Consider the following 7038-nt stretch of genomic DNA (forward strand, 5'->3'; position numbering starts at 1 on the left):
ATAATGAGATTTCTGAGTAGTTTCTTCCTTTGATCTTCTACAACTAATTGTGGTCAATCCGGTCGATCGTTTCAGGTGTTGTCACTTTCAGGTAGCAGCTAAGACCTTTCTCTTTCAATTAATGGTCCCATTTTATGATTTCATACGATTTTTTGGTATTTTTGAGGGCCTTGGGAGTCTAAATTTTTTCCCTAGGACCAATGCAAGTCTAGGGAGTCGAAAACTACTTTGCACCTAAGTGAGGATACATTGCAGGTAGGAGGTGCAACACTTTCTCTTCATCTTTTAGGGTTCGTTAGGCGCAGATCCCAAATTTGTTTTCAAGTCTCCCTTCAAATTTTTTTAATTTTTTTGCATGGAAAGGATCTTAATGAGTCTCCCTTTGATGTTTCATATATTCATTAGTATAAAAAGGATTTCATTTGGAGAGAAAGAGAAAACAAAGAATAGGATTTAAATGCAACTAATGATCCTGCTACCATCAGGCACTAAAGGATTGTGGGTTGTTGAAATTCTTCTAGTTTCCTGGTATGAGGAAAAAAATGGAGCTGTTGGAATATCTTGTTCATTCATGGGATGTGCAAGCACAATAAGTTCAGCTTGGAGAACATATTCTCAAGATCACAATAGATGACATATTTTCATACTAGTTTATCTAGGAGAGGTGTTCACATCTCTCTTCTAGGTGGGAAAAGGGGTGGAGAAATAGTGAAAGACTATATCATTACTACTGCAAACCTTGATCCAAACCAACTAGAGATGGGAAGATCAGTATAAAATATGTAACCTGTTCTCTCTTATCAACGATCTTGTTCATTATCCCCAAATTGGACTGCTTAGAGCCAAAAACATTCAATTGGAGTGAGGGGTATTGGTCAATATGAAAGAACAACTTACTAAAGAAAGAGAGGGAAAGTTGAGAAAAAATCGATACAGTTCCATCTTAGTCTATTTTTCCCTAGAATGGATTCCACTACTTCAGCTTCAACATATTACACTTGAGCCCATTGATCTAAGGGTACCACAGATGAGGAGGTCGATAGATCATATATCACGACATGAAGGTTCATCGACAATTATATTTTCACCAGCCTTATTTGGATGGCTACACATACAATTCATTATGGTCAATGATTATCTGTACATAGGCATGGACTTTCATGATGACCTTGAGCTCGTGCTTGTTGAGGGTGAGTGATGGGATGTTATAGGTGAGATATTTCGACCATTTGAATTTTTGAAAGTTTTACATTTTTTTGTGTTTTTTATGTTTTTGAGACTTAAGCTATTGATTTTTCATGCAAATATTGGGCCTGTTCGACCGATAGGTGCTTCATATCTCCATCATATAGAAGAATAGCCACAAGCACTAGTAGAGCTAGCACAAGTTGCTGCAGTAGGAAGGGATTTTCTATGAGATCTAAATGTAGCCGAGATCCTAACTGAGGCGGAGCGTGACATGGAGTGGTTGACTCACAGGATAGATGAGATCGCGATCGACTAGGTTCCATTGCAACTTCAGCAACACACAATCGAAGTGCCTAGCCATATTGGTCGACTATTACACAAGATAGCTCATGTAGTGGCTTGTTTTCATGACCACTTTGATTAGTCTACTTAGATATTTTCATGTAGTTTGTATATGGGCCGTGTGGCCATATGCGTCTCAGGCACAAATTTTCTAAAACCAAAGTTTGTATATATATATCTTCGGTGTTTCCGTGTTCTCGTTGTGGTTTCAAGGATGTGATGTGTATTGAAATTTATTTACATTTGTTGCAAATGTTTATCTAAAACATGATTAGAACGTGCAACTGTCAATGTATTCATGTTTCTAGAAATATGTTCATATTGTGTGAAATTGAAATGTCTTTCTAGAAGAAGAACCCTTAAAAACATATTCCAGATGGTAGGACTTCTAAGTGAATAAATATTAATAACTTGTAGTACCATGAGTTGTGAGTCAAGTCTGACGACTAAACAATGGATACCATGTGAAATAACATCATATAGTAGTTCGACCACTGCACTATACTCGATGAAATTGTTGGTAGAGTGACCAATACAAATCCCTTGTTGACTCACTAACTCGCCACTTGGAGCAAAGATAGCCCATACTGGAGAGGATAGGTTTTGAGTACTATGACTAACACCATCAGCATAACCAAAATATGGTTCTAGGGATGCCAACATATGCAAACAAAACGTAAAAGGAATCATCAAAAACCTTAGGACACTCTAAAGAGACACATTGCAAACACACTCACCACACCTATATATAGTATGTACACAGTGTTACTATGCATGAGATGAAGCATAGTATTTTTTAAGGTACAACCCATTCTTAGGCTATGTTAGTCGAATCCCATCAAAATTGACTCATAGGCCCATTTTTCAAGGACATGCTTGACAATATATGGTCCTGGCCACATAGGTTAGAACTTTCCTGAGCCTAACTTATTAGATTCTTGGTCAAGGTCTCCTTCTGAGAAGACACAAGGCTTGAAACTTTTGTCATATTGCGCCTTAATATGTCCTTTATGATCTTCATTAGCCTTAGCAGCATCATGTTGTGTCTCATTTAATTAAACCGGATGTAAAAGATGTTCCTCTTGTACAAAAGTGGCAGGAAGAAGTTCGATAGCTAGTTTCAGCGATGGAATCTCACATTCGTTTGGAATGATTGCTTCCAGACCATAAACCAAATGAAGCGGTGTAAATCTGGTAGTAATCCTTATTGATTTTCGGTATGCCCACAAGGAAACATAGAGGATCAGATTCTAGTGTGATTTATTGACTCCTACCATACGTTGAATCATAGTTTTAAGAACTTTATTGGTAACTTCAACTTGTCCATTAGACTGAGGATAGTAGGGAGTGGAACTTTCATGGGATATTCCCAACTTAGTAGTTAGTTCGGTGATCATATGATTATGGAAATGCTTTCTGTGATCCTTAAGTATGGCTTGCAGAACACCAAACCGTGTGATAACGTGATTGAAAAATAAGTATGCAACTATTTCGCCAGTGTTGTTAAATGTAGGCATAACCTTGACTCACTTAGTAAAATAATCTACTACGACAATGATATAAGCATGTCCATCAGCCGAGTGAGGGTTATATGTCATGAACTTGATACCTCATTTCACAAACGGTCTAATGGTGATAATGGGATGCAATTGAGTGGGTGGAACATAGGTATTTTAGTCAATATTTTAGAGCGATATAATCAAAGGGTTATGCGATAATACCCATATCCTATCTAGACTAAAAGAATTTACCAAAAAGAGATGAATCCATAATTTAATAACCAGAGAAATCTTAAAAAACAATGTCTTTCCATTAAACCCTAAGAGGAAAATGTCAAATTACCATTACAAATACCATGAACAGGGGTCGTAGGGTGTTAATCCTCTCCCAAATATTATAATAACATTCAATGGACTTCTATTAATTCATTAAAAGTTGGATACAACTGAAAAGAAGCTACAAGTAGCCAAGGAACTGGAACCATGCACGGAGATGAGCAAGAAAGTTGAGTACCCATCCCCTCATCATGGTGTTGAGGGTAATATTGTGGTAGATGGGTTTGTCAATAGGAAATATTACCTCCTTGCCTCAGCCTATAATGAAGCATTCCCCGACTCTTGCTTTCAAACGGTAACCTTCCTGTCCAAACATACCAAGTAGAAGTCAATTTCTTGAAATATGAGTACTAAAAATCCAAAACAATTCCATACGTGACAATGATGGCCAAGCTTACCAGTATCATCATTTGTCTCCCTCAAACCCTCTGTACATTGTATAAATTTACAGTCAAAATGGGCCATGCTCAGCTATCAAAAAAATATGGGTAACCTTGGATGATGGCATTCAAAGCCATGAAATGTAAAAAGGGGAATGGAAAAGACAACAAATGAGAACAAAAAAAAACATGTAGACGATTAGATTCAAAGAAAAATACACATGTCCATAGAGAGATTAGGACAAAAAACCTTAAACCATAACTATGAAAAGGAATGTGTACAAACTTGATACTCGGACGTGTCGCAAAACAAATTAATCCACCATCCAGTTATCTCATAGGCTTGTCTGAACCTTTGATTGATTTGGTTAGGCTTGGAATTGAGATACCATTTTAGTATGGTAAACTCTACATCAGTGAAAAAGAAGGATTATGATTCATTTATCCATGCAACGACCTATAGAGGTCTAAGAACATGACCGGTCGAGAGGTAAGGAAGAATTAAAACCAAGTGATGCGTCATGCAAGCCCCATCATGTTGAGGTAAGGAAGAATTAAAACCAAGTGACACATCATAAAAGACCCATCATGTCGAGATGTGGATAATCCTTTTAGAGCAGGGTCACTCAAAGACTTATATCGACATGGCTTAATGAGCCACCAACTAATTTTGTGGTCCACGTGGCTTGTCCACTGCCATGAAGGGACATAGTGACTTCGACCAGTGAATGCACGACCAAGCATGAGTATACTCAAACCCAATATATATGTTGTGGTGGTCTCAATACCTTGACTTAGGTAATTGCATAATAATGATGATGAAAACATGGTTAGAGTGGGCCAGAGACCTTATTTTGTGTTGGAAAGGCAGAGGAGCCAAAACAAAAATTCACACAAAACACACGAGTTGTGGCTCTTCTATTGATCACACAAAAACTTGATTCTTACAATGAACCCAGTGAGGGGTATTTAAACCTTTTTGGACTAACTTCTTGCCCAAAATAACTCAACATGCACACACACTTAACTCAGTTAACTCACACTCTAAAGATGGGATGCACTTAACTCTTTATCCATCAGTTGACTTGAATCAACGCTCAGTTAACTAACTCTCTAATTTAGCCAACTCTGGCATGTGAGAGTAATTACAATTTCAAACAGTCCCCCTTTATTACGATTGTATGACTAAACATGACTCAACTATGCCTTTTAGGCTAACAATAGAAATTGACTCAATTATCACTGCAACATGTCTGTTGGTCTATGTCTAAGTTAAGCTTATAATGACTCAAGACTTTCACATTTTTGCATTTTATTTTTCTCTTCTTCCAAATTTTAAATCCTCGAAATTGTTTCATTCTCTGTTGCAAGTTCTTGTTGTAGGCTCCATATTTCTTTACTCGCTGCTGTTGTAATTTTTCTTTGACTTGTCTTGAGCTTCTTCTGAAAAAGAATTGGATCATGTCTTCTACACCTTCCACTTCAAATATTCTGTCAACCATGGACGGCTGCCATAACATTGTATCTTCAAACATTCTTTGCTTTGCTTCTTGCACTTCATATTCACGATTTTCTTTCTGCCACATTTTTGGATAGCAGAATCTTATCTCTTCTTGACACCATTGTTGAAAAATGGTTTTAGTGCATTCATCTTTGTCTTTCATATCATTCTTTTCACTTTCATCATTAGGTACTGTTGTTTTTTTCCTATAATTTGCACAGTCAAGATCACTATTCACCATTTCATTCAATTCTTTTATTCCAACCACTGCTTTAAGACTCGCATCAATTTGTTCTATTGGTTTATGAATCCATTCTTCAATGAGCTTCAAATCTGCATCAAATATATTGAAAACCTTGCTTTCAACTTTTTCTGCCATGCTATTTCGAACACATGTAAACATAGGAGGTGGTAGTAGATCAAAGCTACACCAATCACCCTCGATTTCTTCTTTGTCTTCTGCTAGACTTCTCAGTTCCTCGACTGCGGCCTAAACCTGTCTAACCATAGCAATGATCTTTGCCTCTTCTTTATGATTTCTTTTCTTAATATGCTTCAATCGCACTTTGTGACCCATGACTGTGATCTTTTCCTCTATTTTATAGTTTCTTTCTTGATTGCATAAGGCTATCTTCCATATCGCCCCCGAAAGAAAATATGATTTTCAATATGCGCTCTCGTAAGGCACAATCTTCACCAAAAACACTATCATGCTTGATAAAACACCAAAATATTTGTAGATGAATGGACTTTTACAAAGCCCAAAACACTCTCTTCAAATAAAACCCTTTTCTTTGTCATGCTTAATAAAACACCAAAATATTTGTAGATAAATAAACTTTTACAAAGCCCAAAAAAATCTCTTCAAATAAAACCCTTTTCTTTTTTTTATTCTCTTAACAAAATAAAAATAAAATAACTTCCAATAAAACCCTAAAATTTCTCCTTTTCAATAAATTCCAAGTTTTTAATTTTTTCATTAAAAAAATCTTTTTCATAAACTTTCCTTTCATAAAGTTTCCAAAACCTAATGTTAGAAAAAAGCTTTTTATTAAAAAGCTCTTTATTTTTGTATACTTCGTTCTTAAAAAAAAGTTGTTTAAAAAAAAACTTCACTCCTCTCCTTTTCAATAAATTCCAAGTTTTTGAATTTTTCATTAAAAACATCCTTTTCATAAAATTTCCTTTTATAAAGTTTCCAAAACCTATGTTAAAAAAAAAAGGCTTTTTAATAAAAACCTCTTTATTTTAGTATATTCCCTTCTTAAAAAAAAAGTTGTTTAAAAGATAACCTCCACTCCCCGTATATAAACGAACCTTTGGATTTAAAAACCCACCTCACCATATAAATCAAAAATTTCTTTCGTGCATGCACTTCCGTCTATTAACGCACCGTTTGTTATGATGCGCTGAGTGGTAACGCCGTTAGTAATGTGGGTTAAGTTTACTAGTTTTATAATGCTCTAATCATGGAATATATTTTGTGTTATAATGTTTTAACTATTATTTATATATATATATATATATATATATATATATATATTTAGGTAGATTGTTGTTAATTTGTTTTTTCTCATTCCTGAAAAGATAGAGGAGCTAAAAATACAAATTCACACAAAAATATATGAGTTGTGATTTTTCTATTAAACACATAAAATTTGATTTTTATAATGAACTTAGTAAGGGGTATTTAAATTTTTTTTGGACTAACTACTCACCAAAATAACTCAACACACACACTTAATTGAGTGAACTCACACTCTTAATATAAATTACACTTAACTATTTAAAC

The sequence above is a fragment of the Pinus tabuliformis genome, chromosome 1_2, assembly GCF_031772625.1.
Source record: "Pinus tabuliformis cultivar Carrire ecotype Pingquan chromosome 1_2, CPIR1, whole genome shotgun sequence".
Taxonomy (NCBI): Eukaryota; Viridiplantae; Streptophyta; class Pinopsida; order Pinales; family Pinaceae; genus Pinus; species Pinus tabuliformis.